Here is a 20006-nt window from a genome sequence, read left to right as displayed (position 1 = left end):
GATGATTATGGCCTGTCAAACTTTGTAATTAAAAAATTGTAGATCTCATATCATATCCTCTTTGCATATTGATAAACTGGATGCTCTCTAGTGGATGCTTTCCAGAATGTCTCAAACAGACAGTTGTCATACCATTTTACAAAAAGGGTGACAAGTCCTGTATCAATAATTATAGACCAATTTCACTTGTGCCTATTCTCTCAAAAATAATAGAGTATTGCATACACCTATCAGACAATAATATATTAAATGATTCTCAGTATGGATTCAGGTCAAACTTATCAACAGTCTAAGCAGTTGAAAACCTTATCTCTTTTGAACTAAGCTCATTTGATTCTGAATTATCTGCTGAAGCCATTTTAATTGACTTGTGTAAGGCTAATGACTCAGTTATCCGGTTGTTTTTTTTTTTTTTTTTTTTTTTTTTTGCGTGGAGACACCAGCTGGTGTCTTTTGCAAGTCCCCTTACCTTAGGGGGAAAAAAGGACGGGTATACACTCGCACACACACACACACATATCCATCCCCACATATACAGACACAAGCAAACATATACAGAGGCAAAGAGTTTGGGCAGAGATGTCAGTCGAGGCGGAAGTGCAGAGGCAAAGATGTTGTTGAATGACAGGTGAGGTATGAGTGGCGGCAACTTGAAATTAGCGGAGATTGAGGCCTGGTGGATAACAGGAAGAGAGGATATATTGAAGAGCATGTTCCCATCTCCGGAGTTCGGATAGGTTGGTGTTAGTGGGAAGTATCCAGATAACCCGGACAGTGTAGCACTGTGCCAAGATGTGCTGGCCATGCACCAAGGCATGTTTAGCCACAGGGTGATCCTCATTACCAACAAACACTGTCTGCCTGTGTCCATTCATGCGAATGGACATTTTGTTGCTGGTCATTCCCACATAGAATGCGTCACAGTGTAGGCAGGTCAGTTGGTAGATCACGTGGGTGCTTTCACACGTGGCTCTGCCTTTGATTGTATACACCTTCCGGGTTACAGGACTGGAGTAGGTGGTGGTGGGAGGGTGCATGGGACAGGATTTACAATGGTGGCGGTTACAAGGGTAGGAGCCAGAGGGTAGGGAAGGTGGTTTGGGGATTTCATAGGGATGAACTAACAGGTTATGAAGGTTAGGTGGACGGCGGAAAGACACTCTTGGTGGAGCGGGGAGGATTTCATGAAGGATGGACCTCATTTCAGGGCAGGATTTGAGGAAGTCGTATCCCTGCTGGAGAGCCACATTCAGAGTCTGATCCAGTCCCGGAAAGTATCCTGTCACAGGTGGGGCACTTTTGTGGTTCTTCTGTGGGAGGTTCTGGGTTTGAGAGGATGAGGAAGTGGCTCTGGTTATATGCTTCTGTACCAGGTCGGGAGGGTAGTTGCGGGATGCGAAAGCTGTTGTCAGGTTGTTGGTGTAATGGTTCAGGGATTCCGGACTGGAGCAGATTCGTTTGCCACGAAGACCTAGGCTGTAGGGAAGGGACCGTTTGATGTGGAATGGGTGGCAGCTGTCATAATGGAGGTACTGTTGCTTGTTGGTGAGTTTGATGTGGACGGATGTGTGAAGCTGGCCATTGGACAGGTGGAGGTCAACATCAAGGAAAGTGGCATGGGATTTGGAGTAGGACCAGGTGAATCTGATGGAACCAAAGGAGTTGAGATTGGAGAGAAAATTCTGGAGTTCTTCTTCACTGTGAGTCCAGATCATGAAGATGTCATCAATAAATCTGTACCAAACTTTGGGTTGGCAGGCCTGGGTGACCAAGAATGCTTCCTCTAAGCGACCCATGAATAGGTTGGTGTACGAAGGGGCCATCCTGGTACCCATGGCTGTTCCCTTTAATTGTTGGTATGTCTGGTCTTCAAAAGTGAAGAAGTTGTGGGTCAGGATGAAGCTGGCTAAGGTAATGAGGAAAGAGGTTTTAGGTAGGGTGGCAGTTGATCGGTGTGAAAGGAAGTGCTCCATCGCAGCAAGGCCCTGGACGTGCGGGATATTTGTGTATAAGGAAGTGGCATCAATGGTTACAAGGATGGTTTCCGGGGGTAACGGATTGGGTAAGGATTCCAGGCGTTCGAGAAAGTGGTTGGTGTCTTTGATGAAGGATGGGAGACTGCATGTAATGGGTTGAATGTGTTGATCTACGTAGGCAGAGATGCGTTCTGTGGGGGTTTGGTAACCAGCTACAATGGGGCGGCAGGGATGATTGGGTTTGTGAATTTTAGGAAGAAGGTAGAAGGTAGGGGTGCGGGGTGTTGGTGGGGTCAGGAGGTTGATGGAGTCAGGTGAAAGGTTTTGTAGGGGGTCTAAAGTTCAATATTAAATCTAAGGTTCAATATTAAATCTTCAGCATCTTTCTGCTTGCATTAACCACTGCAACTTAAAAGTTTCAACTTGCCTGCCTTTTCTCCAAAACTGTTTGGTTGCATCAAATCCAATTTTACTCTTGAATTTGATCTGGTAATTTTAATATTTCTATGTATCCCCACAGATTCTTCATGTTCTCATTTTATACATTTGGTATTTTGATTGCATGAAAAAGAAAGTTTCATGGTATTAGAACAGTAATAAAATATTTTAATCATTTCAGTTGTTGCTTTCCCTTCTATTTTTTTTCCCGACTTCAAGTCCACTAATTACTGCTAATTGGGCCCTGTAACAGTCACCTGCCAATCAGAAAAGAAATTATGATTAGTGTTTAATGTCCTGTCAACATCAAGGTCATTAGAGATAGAGCACAAGCTCAGACTGTGACAAGGAAGGGCAAGGAAACTGGCTGTTCCCTTTCAGGGGAATCACCCTGACATTTGCTTGCAACAGTTTAGGGAAGTTACTGAAAAACTAAATCTGGATGGCTGGAAGCAGATTTGAACTGTTGTCCTAGATTTGCACTGTCATCCTCCTGAAAGTGAGTCCAGTGTGCTAACCACTGAGCCAACTCACTCAGTACCTCCCAAGTAATCTGTTAATATTAAGTCCACAAAAAAATCGTAGATATTCAATTAGCTTTTTATGACTTCTTCCACAGTCGGAAATTGATGCTGCTGATCTCTGGAAATAGAAGCTGAAAATTCTTACAAATTTTAATCTTGACTTTTAGCTTAATTAAATCGCAAACCAATGACAGTTATGAGTCTGACTTACATTTTTATTTTTCATAGGGCAAAATGAGAGCTTTACATACCACAAGATGTAAAATTTCTAATTTTTCAAATTTGTGATCCCCTTTTTTTTTCAGTTTTGTATGACAGACGAATTTAGGTGTCTTGCAGAGATACAAGTTTCCAACACAACCTATCTAATCTCTGTTGATGCCTGCATGTGTAGTCAAAACATTACAGGCAAATACACCACCATAAATGAAAATCATATTTAAAATAAACCAAGGATGGTACAAGCTGCTATATATAGCTTAAGATACTTCCTGCTGGTGGTCTATAAACTGTCATGGCCTCACTGTGCTGGTACCGCATAAGGCTGAAAGCAAGGTGGAATTGTACTCATTACTTTTCCTGTGGGCATGTAGCACTACTGTATGGTTAAATAATGGTGGCATCCTCTTGGGTCAAATATTCTGTAGATAAAATAATCCTAATTTATAGCTCTGGGTGAGGACTACTCAGATCCCATAGTCTGTTAGATGGGTTAGAAAATTTAAAAAGGGAAACATACAGATTGAACTTAGATGTAATGGGAATTGGTGAAGTTCAGTAACAGGATGAACAGGACTTCTGGTCAAGTGAGTGCAAAACCGTAACTACAAATTCAAGTAGGGGTAATGCATGAGTGAGTGTAGTAATGAATAACAAAACAGGAATGTACACAAGCTACTGTGAATAGCACAGTGAATGCATTGCCATAGCCAAGATAGACATGAAACCAACACCCCCCACAGTAGTAGAAGTTATGTGTTCACTAGCTCCACAGATGATGAAGGAATTAAAAAAGTGTACGATGATATGAAATAAATAATTCAGATGGTTAAGAGAGAGGAAATTTTAATTGTGAGCGGGAGAGGTGGGGGGTGGGGGTTGAAATTAAACAGTAGGAAATTGAAAAGAAAGAAAAATGGTAGGAGAATATGGACTGGGGGAAGGAAATGAAAGTGGAGTCTCCTGGCAAAATTTTGCACAGAGAATAATTTAATCATCACTAACCATGAAAGAAGAGTGTATACATTGAAGAAACACAGGAAGGTTTCAGATTGATTATACAATGGGAAGACAGAGATTTCAGAACAATATTTTAAACTGCAAGAGTTTTCCAGAGGGAATGTGGACTCTGACCATAATTTATTGCATATGAATAGAAGAAATTGCAAAAAGATAGGAAATTAAGGAGATGGGACTTGGATAAGTTGAAAGAACCATAAATGTTGAGAGTATCAAAGGTAGCATTTGGCAATGATTGACTCAAACCTTGGAAACCAGCACAGTAGAAAACAAATGGGTAGCTTTGAGAGACTGTAATGTTGGTGTGCCTTCTTTTATTCCTTCGTTTGTTGTGCTTGGTGTCGACATACCTCTTTGTGATACTGGCTGAAAAAATGGGGTGGAAGTGCAGTACCGTCTACTGTAAATGATGTAGCTGACAGTTGAAAATTTGCGTTTCACAGTGCTTTACTTTCACTGTTCACAACCTCCCAATAATACACAGTTATATGTGACCAGCGCACTATTGTTTTAACTTTCCATAAGCCTTATTAATAGTTTGCTAGCAAACCTCCACATACTTCTACAATAGTTTACTATAGAACATTTATGAGCAGTAAAAACCTAAGCACACAGTTCACAGTTCTTGAAGAATAAAAAGGTACATATGGAGCAGACACTGTCATTGTTTTAACACATGGCCTAATTGTGTTACACTTGTGGCATCTCAGGCATGGAGCACCCTCTCTTTGACTCTGACCTCTTTGAACTGCTTTTGTTCTATGTCTCTCTTGGCACGCAACTTGTGTACTGTCATGTTTTGTTCCTCTTGCTTCATGTCTAATAAATGCATTTATGATATTTAAAGTGTGTTATTACCGCTCAGCATTATGTGATAACCACAGTGGTGACTCCGACATTGTCATCATATGATTGCAAGTTATTTTGTACTTCTTTTCATCAAAAGATTTTGTGTGCCAGCCCACATTTTCTTCAGAACAATGCATCTACCAGTGTCTTTTGGTGTCAGTGTCAAGCATCCTATTAACTGTGCTTGTGAACATGAGTGGTCAAGTGTACCTAATGCGCATTTGGTTAAAAGTGAACAATTATCTACCCACTGTGCTGGTACCACACTACTTACGGGGACGCCACACGCAACTGTTGTGCAACTTTACACAAGCTCTCCTGTGAACCTTGCAGAACTATCTCTCCTGAAAGAAAGGATATTGTGGAGACATGGCTTAGCCACAGCCAGGGGGATGTTTCCAGAATGAGATTTTCACTCTGCAGCAGAGTGTGCGCTGATATGAAACTTCCTGGCAGATTAAAACTGTGTGCCGGACCGAGACTCGAACTCGGGACTTTTGCCTTTCGCGCGCAAGTGCTCTACCATCTGAGATACCCAAGCATGACTCACACCCCATCCTCACAGCTTTACTTCTGCCAGTATCTCGTCTCCTACCTTCCAAACTTTATAGAAGCTCTCCTGCGAACCTTGCAGAACTAGCACTCCTGAAAGAAAGGATATTGCAGAGACATGGCTTAGCCACAGCCTGGGGGATGTTTCCAGAATGAGTTTTTCTCTCTGCAGCAGAGTGTGCGCTAATATGAAACTTCCTGGAAGATGAAAACTGTATGCTGGACCAAGACTCGAACTCGGGACCTTTGTCTTTCGCGGGCAATTGCTCTACCACGTCTCCGCAATATCCTTTCTTTCAAGAGTGCTAGTTCTGCAAGGTTTGCAGGAGAGCTTCTGTAAAGTTTGAAAGGTAGGAGATGAGGTACTGGCAGAAGTAAAGCTGTGAGGATGGGGCATGAGTCATGCTTGGTAGAGAGCACTTGCCCATGAAAGGCAAAGGTCCTGATTTCGAGTCTCGGTCCAGCACACAGTTTTAATCTGCCAAGGAAGTTTCATCTTGCGCCTACCCAAACAATTCTGGTGGGCACGTTTAGGCACCATGCCCCCCATGTTCCTTTACAGCGCCAACGTCCGGTGCTGCACTACTTGCTTTAGTGGCACAACGCCTCTGCACCACTGACTTGTCATCGGGCACTCGCTTTCTTGTTGACACCAGTGCCGCTGTCAGCATTATCCCAACCAAGGACACAGGCAACATACTTTCACCTCTTAACCTCCCTTTGGTTGCTGCAAGTTATTCTCCTATTGCGGTCCTTGGCCCCGTCATGATGTCGCTTTGCCCATCGCCAGTGCACACCTTCTCTTGGGCTTTCCACATCGCCGATATGGATGAACCTGTGATTGGGTTGGACTATCTGCACCATTACAAACTTTCACCAGACCTGCAGGCCATTGTGCTACACCATGCATCTGGTTCTAGTGTTCCGTGCTCAAATGAGTTCAGCACAACTTCGCTCTCTGCCTCCTTGGCTACACTTTCCACATGTGTATCTCTGCTCAAGCACATTACTACACAACTCTCTGATTTGCAGGACGTGTGCACACAAATTGAAGAACTCCACAACCACATTGCTTCTGCTTCTACTGAATTGTCACACACATGGCGTACAATATGTCACTAATCTGTAGACCTGCAACAAGATGACCCAGCACATGACTCTACTGCATCTTCTCACCAATCTTCTCCTGTGTTGAGTGTTCCTCTGCCTGCTGTCATTTCTTCACCACCGCAGACGAATATACAAGATTCCATCCCATGCTCCACTCCTGTACTGTATCTTCCATGGTCGACTTCAGCTGACACACTGCCTACGCCACCCTTGTTCAGCAAGGTCAGTGAACTGACATTGCCTGTGGACCCCTTCCTTCCCCCCCCCCCCTGCCAACCTCCCTTCGTGAGTATCAGCCATCAGCAGTGGCATTTGTCACAGGATTTGCACCACAGATGGCCCACCTGTATGTTATAAGGCCAGGCACCTTAACGCTACCAAACTTCTATGTGCAAAAGAAATCGTTCAGGATTTGTTGCCTTCGGTAGTGCTCCACCCCTCCAATAGCAACTGGTCTTCACCTATCCACCTTGCCCCTAAAAAGGATGGATCCTTACGCATGTGTGGGGACTACAGGTCTCTTAATGCTCACACAATTATCGATAACTACCCCAGTCCTCATATCTAGGCTTTCACGCAATTACCACATGGTTCTAAGTTTTTCTCTGTTTTAGATTGTTCAAAGGCATATCATCAAATTCTTATGCATCCTCTGGATATTCCAAAGATGGCCATCATCACACCCTTTGGCCTATTTGAATACTGTCACATGCCTTATGGATTGAAAAATGCTGTGCAGACGTGGCAGCAGTTCCTTGATTCCATTTTGCTACCTTTGCCATTTGCTTATGCTTACTTAGATGATATACTGATAGCTTACTCCTCTGCTGAGGAACATCAAGTTCACCTAGATGCAGTCCATTCAGCCTTCGCTGCCAATGGCATGGTGATCAACCAAGATAAATCTCAACACTGTTCCACATCTATTACGTTCCTAGGCCATACTGTCTCTGCTGAATGCCTCTGACCGACGAGTTCTCTTGTTGAAACCATACTTGATCTCCCTCTTCCTGAAGATTATGCTCAGCTCCATCTGGGTAAGGCAAACTTTTAGTGCCGCCATATTCCTCAGGCTGCCTCCGTCCAAGTGGCCCTCACCAATGACCTCTCTGGCAGAAATACCACAGGGAAGCATAAGTTGGACTGGACCAAACTCGTGCTTGATGCATTTGGTAACCTTAAAACTGCCCTCGCCAAAGCTGTTACGCTCGCCTAACCTGACCCTGAGTCCTGTGTTTCAATCATGACTGATGCCAATGACTCAGCTGTGGGCGCTGTTTTACAACAAGAAACTGACTGAGAGCCAGTGTAAGTGGTCAGCTTTCGATCACGAGCTTATCGCTGTGCACAAGGCAATTAAACACTTCGGTAGTGACCTCGAGGGGTGACCTTTCATGATCTACTCAGATCATAAGCATCTCATGAATGCTATTCGTAATCCGGCTAAGGGCCTTCCACCATGGTGTTTGCATCATATGGACTATATCTGTCAGCACTTTCTCGACGCATGCTATATCCACAGCATGGAGAACGTGGCAGACTACCCATGGTGCATCTGCGTGCTAACTGCACCACTGAACTTCGAAGAGCTTGCCCCACTTTTGGCTCATGATGATATACAGTGATTAATTTTGGACAATGAGTCTTTGCTCTCTGTCCAACCCCACATCCTACACGGGTCAAAAACCCTGGTTCTTTGCGACATCTCTACAGGCACTCCCCACCCCCTGGTCCTTACCGCTCTTAGATACAGAGTCTTTACTGATTTTCACAGCTTGGCCCACCTAGTAATGCAGTCCATGACAAGGATTATTACTGAGCACTTCATCTGGTCCAGCGTGAAGCACAACTGCCACACTTGGACCCGCGCGCGTATACTTGCCAGCGTAGCAAGGTTGGCAGGCTTACTCAACCTCCATTAGGCAAGTTTGACATCCTAAGAGGATGCCACATTGACACTGTTGGCCCCCTACCCCTTCCAAGGGGTACAGATACATCTTATCAATTGTCGACTGCATAAACCTCTGGGTCGAGGCAGCCCCTCTCATTGACATCTCAACCGAGACCATCACTCGTTCTTTTGGATCCATGTGGGTCACGTGGTTCACTTGTCCTCTTTCCCTCTCAACTGACCAGGGAGGACAGTTTGAGTCCATCCTCTTTGCATGGCTGTGTGAACTCTGGAGTGTTGCTAAATTCTATACCACAGCCTACCATCTGCAGGTGAACGGCCTGGTCAATCAGTGGCACCACACCCTCAAGGCCATGCTTATGTGCCATGGTGGCTTATGGTCTGAGGCCCTCCCATGAGTCCTGCTGGGTATCCGCTTGGCACATAAAGGAGACTTGAACGCATCGCTCATTGAGTTTTTATATGGCGCTCCCCTCCTCCTTCCAGCAGAGTTCATGGAGGACTCACCGTCGGCCAATACCATGGACCTTCCGGTCCTGGTGGAATGAGTTCATGCCCACGTCGCATGCCTCCACACCCCACTGCCTCGCCCTCATTCAACCCCCCCTGTGTTTGTCCACAAGGACCTTGCATCCTGTGAATTTGTGATGCTGCACGACAACTCCATGCGAGCGGCCTTGCGACCACCTTATTCAGAACCTCGCCAAGTGTTATGTTGAGGTGTGAACATGTTTGTAATTCATCTACATGGATGACCATGCAGTGCAGTTTCCGATGCGCCTACTTCTCATGCTGGCCACCATCTACAACCACCAGGCTGGCATGAGGAATACGATTTCAAGTGATGAAGCTTCCCTCCGCCGTAGTCCGCACTGCTGGGTGGGTTGGGGTCTTTGATGTCTCTGGTACAGAGTGCCCTATCTTTGACTCTGACCTCTTTGAACTGCTTTTGCTCTATGTCTCTCTTGGTGCACAACTTGTGTACTGCCATGTTTTGTTCCTCTTGCTTCATGTCCAATAAATGCATTTACAATATTTAAAGCGTGTTATTACCACTCAGCATTACATGATAACCACACACTTATTTCCTGGATGCACTGTTGTTGATCTAATCAATACACGTTCCTCATCTGAAGCTCAGCTTTGGACTGACTGTGTTGGGACCAAATACTGGGCCCTTATACATCCTCACAATAATAGGTACTGAAACTACACATTGTTCGAAGTTAAATTTACAGAAATTACAATTAAAACTTCACTCAGTAAATTAACTGAATACATTGAAAAATTGGTTCTTTTAAACAGTTTCTTCTACTGCAAGAGTTAGGCTGAATTATTTGCTTAAATCATGAAATTAACAAATATTGTTATGCAAATAATACTTTTGACAAAACTGTTAATTACCTTGGAACTAATTAAGGGCTGGCTTTGCTAATATGTTATCGAATAGAGCCAAATAAATGCTTAAATAATGCTAGTGTTTCATCTTCCAAACATTTATAATTATTATAGAATTTATATTTGTTTTTAAGTCAACAGTAGAATTTAAGTTATGAAGCAATTACTGATTTCATCCTATAATGAAAGATACTAACTAGGAATAGTCAAAATAAATTAGAAAATCAATTACATCCATAAAACTAAGCACAAAATTAGAGCTGGTGTTATGTCCTTTTGTCCTTTAAAACTGAAGGCCAACCTTTGTCTTTTATGAAAATGCAGATTATACTCGTGTATGTTAACGGTAATTAATTAAAAGTGAAAAAAAGAATTTTAAGGAACCAGATGGCAAGACAAGAGGGAAAGTAAAAATATCCCAGCTTGCTTCATCACAAGACGAAACTGTAAAGGCCACAGAGGATCAAATAGGTAGAAAGACAAGACTTGGATATCACAGGAGATGCTGACTTTAATTGATGAATGGAGAAAATATAAAAATGCAGCTAAAATGCAGTAGGTGAAAGAGAATACAGACTGACAGAAAGAGCAAAAAAGAGCAAAATAGAGAAATGACTAGAGGACAGATGCAAGTATATAGAAATATATATAACTGTGGCAAAGATAGATGCCACCTACATGCTTCTGGAGGAAAGAGAAACAACTGTGAGAATATCAGGAGCTCAGAATGAGATACCAGTACTAAGCAAAGAAAGGGAAGCTGAAAGGTGGAAGGACTATATAGAGGACCTATACAATGAAAATGAATTTGGAGACAGTATTACAGAAAGATAAGATGGGAGATATCATAGTGCTGGAAGAATTTGACAGAGCACAGAAAGACCTAAGCCGCAACAAGGCCCCTCGATAGATAGCATTCCCTCAGAACTACTGATATCCTTGGATGAGCCAGACATGAGTAAATTATTCCACCTGGTGTTCATGATTTGTGGGACAGGGTAAAGTCCTCACACTTCTGGAAGAAGATAATTTCAATTCTAGAGGAAGCAGGTGGTGACAGCAGTGAATATTACAGCCTATCAGTTTAATAAGTCAATTTTGCCAAATGCTAACATGAATTATTTGCAAAAGAATGGAAAAACGTAGAAGCCGACCTCAGGGAAGACTTTTGGTTTCTGGAAATATATAGGAACACATGAGGCTATCCCTGACTTATCTTAGAAGATAGCTTAAAGAAAGGTACACATATGTTTGTAGCATTTGTAGAGTGAGAGAAAGCTCATGACAGAATTGACTGGAATACCCTCTTTAAAATTCTGAGGATAGTAGGGGTAAGAAACAGGAAGTGACCGGTTATATACATGTTCTACAGAAACCAGATGGCAGTTATATGAGTTGATGGACAGGGAAGCAGTGGTTGGCAAGAGAGCTAGACAGAGTTGTAGCCTATCCCTGCTGTTTTTCAATCTGTAGATTGAGCAAGCTATAAAAGCAACCAAAGGAAAATTTGAAGAAAGAATTAAAGTTAAGCAAGAAGAAATAAAAACTCTGAATTTTTGCCTTTAACACTGTAATTCTTTCAGAGACAGAAAAGGAAGTGGAAGAGCAGTTGCACACGATGGACAGTGTGTTGAAAGGAAGACAAATGATGTACACCAACAAAAGCAAAAAAGGGTAGTGGAATGTAGTTGAATTAAATGGGGTGATGCTGAGGGAATTAGATTAAGAAGTGAAACACTAAAAGTAGTAGATGAGATCTGCTATTTTGGCAGTAAAATCCAAGTAACCAATGGTAGCTGCAATAGAGAGGATATAAAATAAAGTGTGGCAATGGCAAGAAAAACGTTTCGGGAGAACAGAAATTTTATAATGTGGAATATGAATTTAAGTGTTAGGAAGTCTTTTCTGAAGGTATTTATCTGAGTGTAGTCTTGCACAGAACTGAAACATGTATGATAAGCTGTTCTAACAAGATCAGAATAGAAGCTCTTGAAATGTGGTGCTACAGCTGAATGCTTAATATTAGATTTGTAGATATCATAACTAATGAGGAAGTATTGAATAGAACTGGGGAGAAAAGAAATTTGTAGCATAATTTGATAAAAGAAGAAATCAGATAACACATTCTGAGACATTAAGAATCATCAGTTTAACACTGGGTGAAGTTCTGGGGTAAAAATTGTAGAGGGAGACCAAAACATGAACACAATAAGCAGGTTCATATGAATGTAAGTTGCAGTGGTTCTTCGGAGATGAAGAGGTTTGGCAGGTCAGAATAGCACAGAGAGTAATGCCAAACTAGTCTTTGAACTGGATAGTCTGTTCAATGAAGAAAAATTAGAGGTAAAATTCGTATAGTCTCAAATTATTGTACAGTGCCAGGAGGGAGTGTCATGTACAACATACTAAAAATCCTGACCTGTGGGATGTGAGCTTTGTGTTGGGGGACTGTTTAAATGTAACTTTTTTTAAATTTATCTTGAATAACTCAAAAAACTGCTGCTCCTAGTGAAAATGCTTCCCAGAGTAAAATTAAAATAGATCAAATTTCCTACAAAAAAGGTTCTATTCATGTTTTCTCTAGGACTATCGGTTCAAGTGTTGCAGAGGATGGGAAAAATACAGATTATTAAAAATTTGTTTTCACAGTATTAAATTAATCTTTATCTTTAAATGAGTGTGTTAGAAACAAATATTAAATTTTGTATCACATCTGAAAACAGTCTAGTTGTATTAAGGGATAAACTGTGTTATGGGGGTGTAACAGGGTGAAGGATTGGATGTATGGGTAGAAGCATTAGCAGGGTAGCTTGCCAGATTGTTTTCATGCATTTCCTTCCACTGGTCTCCAAACTGAAGAGCGAGGAGCTGATTCCCCACTCTGCCTACCAGGCTAAGCACAAGAAGCAACTGTAGGTGTTTCACAAAGCTATACCAACCCTCCAAAATGCATCTTATGAGGCACTGGTGACATGGAATGTAGATGTTTTTGTTGTTGTTGGGGTCTCCAGTCCAGAGACTTTTTTGATGCAGCTCTCCATGCTACTCTGTCCTGTGCAAGCTTCTTCATCTCCCAGTACCTACAGCAACTTACATCCTTCTGAATCTGCTTAGTGTATTCATCTCTTGGTCTCCCTCTACCATTTTTACCCTCCACACTGCCCTCCAATACTAAATTGGTGATCCCTTGATGCCTCAGAACATGTCCTACCAACCGATCCCTTCTTCTAGTCAAGTTGTGCCACAAACTTCTCTTCTCCCCTATCCTATTCAATACCTCCTCATTAGTTACGTGATCTGCCCATTTAATCTTCAGCATTCTTCTGTAGCACCACATTCTGAAAGCTTCTATTCTCTTCTTGTCCAAACTATTTATTGTCCATGTTTCACTTCCATACATGGCTACACTCCATACAAATACTTTCAGAAACGACTTCCTGACACTTAAATCTATACTCGATGTTAACAAATTTCTCTTCTTCAGAAACACTTTCCTTGCAATTGCCAGTCTACATTTTGTATCCTCTCTACTTCGACCATCATCAGTTATTTTGCTAACCAAATAGCAAAACTCCTTTACTACTTTAAGTGTCCCATTTTCTAATCTAATTCCCTCAGCATCACCCGACTTAATTTGACTACATTTAATTATCCTCATTTTGCTTTTGTTGATGTTCATCTTGTATCCTCCTTTCAAGACACTGTCCATTCCATTCAACTTCTCTTCCAAGTCCTTTGCTGTCTCAGACAGAATTACAATGTCATCGGTGAACCTCAAAGTTCTTATTTCTTCTCCATGGAGTTTAATACCTACTCCGAATTTTTCTTTTGTTTCCTTTACTGCTTGCTCAATATACAGATTGAATAACATCGTGGATAGGCTACAACCCTGTCTCACTCCCTTCCCAACCACTGCTTCCCTTTCATGCCCCTCGACTCTTATAACTGCCATCTGGTCTCTGTACAAATTGTAAATAGCCTTTCGCTCCCTGTATTTTACCCCTGCCACCTTCAGAATTTGAAAGAGAGTATTCCAGTCAACATTGTCAAAAGCTTTCTCTAAGTCTACAAATGTTAGAAATGTAGGTTTGCCTTTCCTTAATCTTTCTTCTAATATAACTCGTAAGGTCAGTATTGCCTCACGTGTTCCAACATTTCTACGGAATCCAAACTGATCTTCCCCAAGGTCGGCTTCTACCAGTTTTTCCATTTTTTCATACATTTCATCAATTTCTTCATCATCTGCAGAGCTAGTTGGCATACAAACTTGTACTACTGTGATAGGCATGGGCGTCATGTCTATCTTGGCCACAATAGTGCATTCACTATGCTGTTTGTAGTAGCTTACCTGCACTCCTATTTTTTATTCATTATTAAACCTACTCCTGCATTACCTGTATTTGATTTTGTATTTATAACCCTGTATTCACCTGACCAGAAGTCTTGTTCCTCCTGCCACCAAACTTTACTAATTCTCACTATATCTAACTTTAACTTACCCATTTTCCTTTTTAAATTTTCTAACCTACCTGCCCAATTAAGGGGTCTGACATTCCATGCTCCAATCTGTAGAACACCAGTTTCCTTTCTCCTGATAACGACGTCCCCCTGAGTAGTCCCCACCCAGAGATCCTAATGGGGGACTATTTTACCTCTGGAATATTTTACCCAAGAGGACGCCATGAGCATTTGATCATACAGTAAAGCGGCATGCCCTTGGGAAATATTATGGCTGTAGTTTTCCCTTGCTTTCAGCCGTTCACAGTACCAGCACAGCAAGGCTGTTTTGGTTAGTGTTACAAGGCCAGATCAGTCAACCATCCAGTCTGTTGCCCCTGCCCCTCTTCAGGAACCACACATTTGCCTGGCCTTTCAACATATACCCCTTCATTGTGGTTGCCCCTACGGTACAGCTATCTGTGTCACTGAGGCACGCAAGCCTCCCCACCAACAGCAATATCCATGGTTCATGGTGTGGGGAGGTGGAATGTAGATATGAGTTACTAATAACACCAATGCATGTAACACACATAATCTACATAAATCTCTGCCCAATGTTCTACACTGCTAAAGAGTAAATTAATTCTTATTCATCCTTTATGACAGCTGAAGTGTTCTTCAGGGAAAGACAACTTCCACCATCATGGGTGCTGCTCACTCTTCAGTTTATAGATAGACTGTGCCTCTGCAGTATTTCCTGACCACTCCTGTAATGCAAGTAGACTAAGTAACTTGATTGAGTTCATGTTTATATAGTGGACTTATTTTCAGCTCATTAAATGAGCACTTACTTGCTCTTGTTGAAGTATTATGTAAAATAAGTTCCTGAAAACAATGGGTTTGAGTTTAATTTGTAAGATTGATGATGTCAGTGACCTGTGTAGTGTTGATGGGAAAGAAAATGGATTGGCAAATGTGACAACACCTTGCCGTTGTTTATTGTTGACATCATATTGTAAGGTTGTACAATTGTGTTTTAGTCACTTGGTGGTAAATTAATAAATGACCAAAAAGTTAGTGCACTTCTATCACTATTAATTGTGTTACTGGTAGGCTACTTTTCCATTCAAGAATTGGTGGCACTTTTAGAGTGGGGTGCACTGAAAGGAGTCACATACCACACATCCACAGTATGTCTTCCAACATGGGTATGAATAAATCTGATGGAATGGAACTGATCATGTTCAAGTCTACAATTGTAATCTGCTGTAATGCATAGCTTGATTTATGTTGAAAAATGTGAAGTTCCATAACACCTAATTGGCCTGCTTCAGTTGCAGAGGGAGATAATTCAAGCCTCTGGACCTATTCATATGTTGGGAGATCTGAGGCTGGGGTGATGCATTTGATACCCTCAAACTGCAAAAAGTATTCTGACTCTTGATAGTACCAACAATGAAATCAACATTGTTGAGTACATATTGACAGCATGCTACATTTCACCAGGCTCTTCACTGTGTTAGACAGCTGACAGCACCAGCTATTGAGCTTTTTTACGTAACAGCTCATTTAACAATTGAAAATAAATACTCACTTTCTTCGCGTGACAGAACTGTATAGAAAATTCTGGGAAGGAATAGTCTGCCTGTAAACTTGAAAGTAAGCAGCACTTGTGGTATGGAATTTGCCTTTCCTGAAAGAGCACTACAGCTGCCATTCAGGATGAATGAGAGTCACTATCACCTCTAGCAGTGTACAACATTGTGTAGAGAGTTCCATAGATTCTGTCCATATTAGTGTTATTAGTAACTCATATCTGTATTCCATGTTGTGTTAGTACACTTTGTGGAAAATAAGCACCCCTCTCCCACAGGGCATTCTGTGCATTGTCACCAGTGCTTCATAAGGCTTGTAAAACATCTTGTAGTTGCTTCTTGAGCATAGTGGGGCAGGTATAGTGGAGAATTATCTCCTCACTCTTCAGTTTGCATACCTGTGAAGATGGAAACTGCATGAACACAACCTGGCAATCTACTTTTACCCTACACATCCCCCCTGCACTGTGTTTATAGTGGTTGGGGAGAGAGATAATGTAGATTGTCCACATCTGCAGTAATTATCATTTACCCCCACCAAAAACTATCTGCCCAGAAATGCATGCGGGCGTAGGTGCGTGCATATTAAGAACATTTTGGCAGTTTGAGAACACTGAATAAATGTAAATTCTTTTTAGTTTTGGTTTGTGGCTTCGTAATTTACCTTTTCTCTGCAGCAATGTACAACAATGCGAGCAGAGATGCGGTGGCTATTCTTTGTTTGTGTTGACTTCGACTCTGATAAGCTCTATTTACAAATGCAAGTCCTTGTCACATTGGGAGAAGGAAATTAGGACATAACTTGAAAGTTATTATAAACTTTACTTAACACAATATTGAGATGCAATTACATACATCTTTCTCATACCAGCTCAAAAGACTGACAGACTCTGAGATAAGTGAAAAAAAAGAGATATGTAAGAAAAATGATAGTTTTGTTCTTCAGATTTCTGTTAACTTACTGAAATAATTGTACTAACTGCCCCCCCCCCCCTCGCACTGTATACGGGCATGATCCATATCACTGATCACTGGACGTCAGTATACACTGGTGGTACATTACATTGTTTCCACCTCCTCTGTACTTTCAACTCTTGGTCTGTCAGGGTATTGAGACTTTTATTCGTGGCCAAAATTACCACATTTACTCGCAGAATGATTCATTACATTATATATTTAATTTTATTTACAAATTATTATTATTAACAATATTTATAAAAAAAGATTTAAAGGTTGTGTCAATAGGCGCATTTGAATTCAGAGTCCGTAGTTTGATTATTGGAATGTAATCTGCTATTGCAACTTTCTCCAGTGTGTACACCTCATGAGAGGCATTCTGCATGTGCACTTGACGTTGTTAATGTTGCAGATAAGTTGAGCTGACCATGAGTGAGCTACAATTTCACTTGTTTACCCAAAGTCAATAAAAGTGTTCATCCAATTGTTGCAATGTGATGTGCAGAGGCATGTGCATAATGGAACCATTGATACTGTGACAAGGAGGTTCGCCATTTACAGCCCAGACATTCGTTCTTGTCTTAATTCTCATGTTTCAGTGGTTGAACCAGGCACATGCTATCAGCATCCCAAAGATACTTGAATGGGCTCAAGATAAGTCTCCAATGCTTTTATTCATTTCCATACCCTCTCTATGATAGAATGTCTCATCAATACCCTAGTCACTGAGGATATAAATGTTTGTTCCTGCCCTGCACTGGCCCACGTTCTTCACAGGAACACACACAGAGTTACAGGTTTCAAAAAAATGTTTGTAGCACATTTAAAGTTAATATTATTTCATGTATGCAGTTCTGGAAAACATATTCAGCCTTACATTGCATCATAGTTTTTACATTTCATCTTTGTTACAATAACCTAAATATTTAGATTTTAAGATATATTGATATGCCTGGTTTACAAATTTCTTACTCCGTACATACACATTTTCGTATGGCATTTCCACAAAAATTTATATAAACACCAGACAGAGATTTTGCATACAAGACAATTAATATTATGTACCTCTCTTGTGATTTTATGTCACATAACACCTTTAAGTTTTTTCATTATCATTTTTATCACATTTTGGTCTTGGGCATTACACTTTTGAATGTTCATTTGTGAGCAGCCTGTATTCATATAGTGTTAACATTACACAGGTTGTCATTTTTTCAATCTCATTTTCAAGTATTGAAAAAATATTTGCATACATCATTATCACATTACTTGCATAAATTTTGTGTTCATACACCGCACCTTACGCAAGTGTCCACCATTACAGATGTGGAGGAAGGAAAGCTTCATAAAATTAAATCGTGATAAGCCTACTCAACTACACTTAGCTATGCCTCTGACAAGTTTACTAGAATGAGTCTTCTGGTCTACAGGAAATATTATGGACAGGAAGAAGCATCATTTTTACTCTACTACTGCAACCTTTGTTCATCAAGAGAGAACTATTGCACATCATTTTATAACTTTCTACTTGTGTTAATTCACTTACTTCATATTTACTATCTACAGATACATTCTGACAGTACAGCATTGTGTTATACAAGTGTCATCATCAGCTGTAAACAGTGTGCTTCAGTATCAGTCACTTACAGACTTACACTTTCTTTTGCTACATGATATCACCCTTGTGTATTCTGTTGTCCATGAATATGTGTCTGCAAGAATTGCGGCAGTGAAAAAGTGTAAAACAATGTTGAGACAACTTGTGTATGTGAGTAAATGTGCTGTAATAACTCTTGCTTGGCACTCTTCTCAGTCCCTTTGACTTGTTACACAGAATCTGGCCCCTTTCTATTTGGAAGCACAAGATCTAAGTTCATCCTTTTTAGACATCTGGCGTACTGTAGCTTTTTCATACACACATTCACACTATCACACTCACACATATTTTTATACCTGTAATTATTTATTTTCAGTGCGGCCCTTATGCTTTGGTACTATCTAACTATAGTGTTCTCTAGATTACTCAGGATGTGACTCTGCATCGCTCGCTGCAAGGACACTTAAATACTAACTTAAAAAGCCAAGTGTATAATTGCTCATTGGCTACTAATTCATCACACTTTCAATGTTCATATGATCTATGTCTACATGGTTACTCTGCAATTCACACTTAAGTGCCTGGCATACAGTTCATCGAACCATTTTCATACTACTTCTCTACCATTCCACTCTCTAATGGCACATGGGAAAAAGGAACACCTAAATCTTTCCATTCAAGCTGTGATTTCTCTTATTTTATTATGATGATCATTTGTCCCTATGTAGCTGTATGTCAACAAAATATTTTTGCATTCAGAAGAGAAAGTTGGTGATTGAAATTTCGTAAATAGATCTTGCCGCAAAGAAAACTGCCTTTGGTTCAGTGACTGCCACCTCAACTCTCACCAATATTGCGCGATAACATGAAACAAGCTGCCCTTCTTTGTACTTTTTCGATGTCCTCCGTCAACCCTACCTGGCAAGGATTCCACAGCATGCAGCAATATTCCAGCAGAGGACGGACAAGTGTAATGTAGGCTGTCTCTTTAGTCGGTTTGTCGCATCTTCTAAGTGTTCTGCCAACAAAGCACAGTCTTTGTTTCGCCTTCCCCACAATATTATCTATGTGGTCTTTCCAGTTTAAGTTGCTCATAATTGTAATCCCTAGGTATTTAGTCGAATTGACAGTCCTTATATTTGTGCGATTTATTGTATACCCAAAATTTATTGGATTTCTTTTAGTACCCATGTGGATGACCTTGCACTTTTCTTTGTTTAATCCCAACTGCCACTCCTCACACCATACAGAAATTCTCTCTAGATCATTTTGTGATTGGAATTCATTGTCTGATGATTTTACTAGATGGTAAATTACAGCATCATCTGCAAACAATCTAAGGGGGCTGCTCAGATTATCACCAAATCATTTATGTAAATCAGGAACAGCAGAGGGCCTATGACACTACCTTGCAGAATG

This window comes from Schistocerca cancellata, chromosome 7, assembly GCF_023864275.1.
Source record: "Schistocerca cancellata isolate TAMUIC-IGC-003103 chromosome 7, iqSchCanc2.1, whole genome shotgun sequence".
Classification (NCBI taxonomy): domain Eukaryota; kingdom Metazoa; phylum Arthropoda; class Insecta; order Orthoptera; family Acrididae; genus Schistocerca; species Schistocerca cancellata.
Note: the sequence above shows the minus strand (reverse complement) of the source record.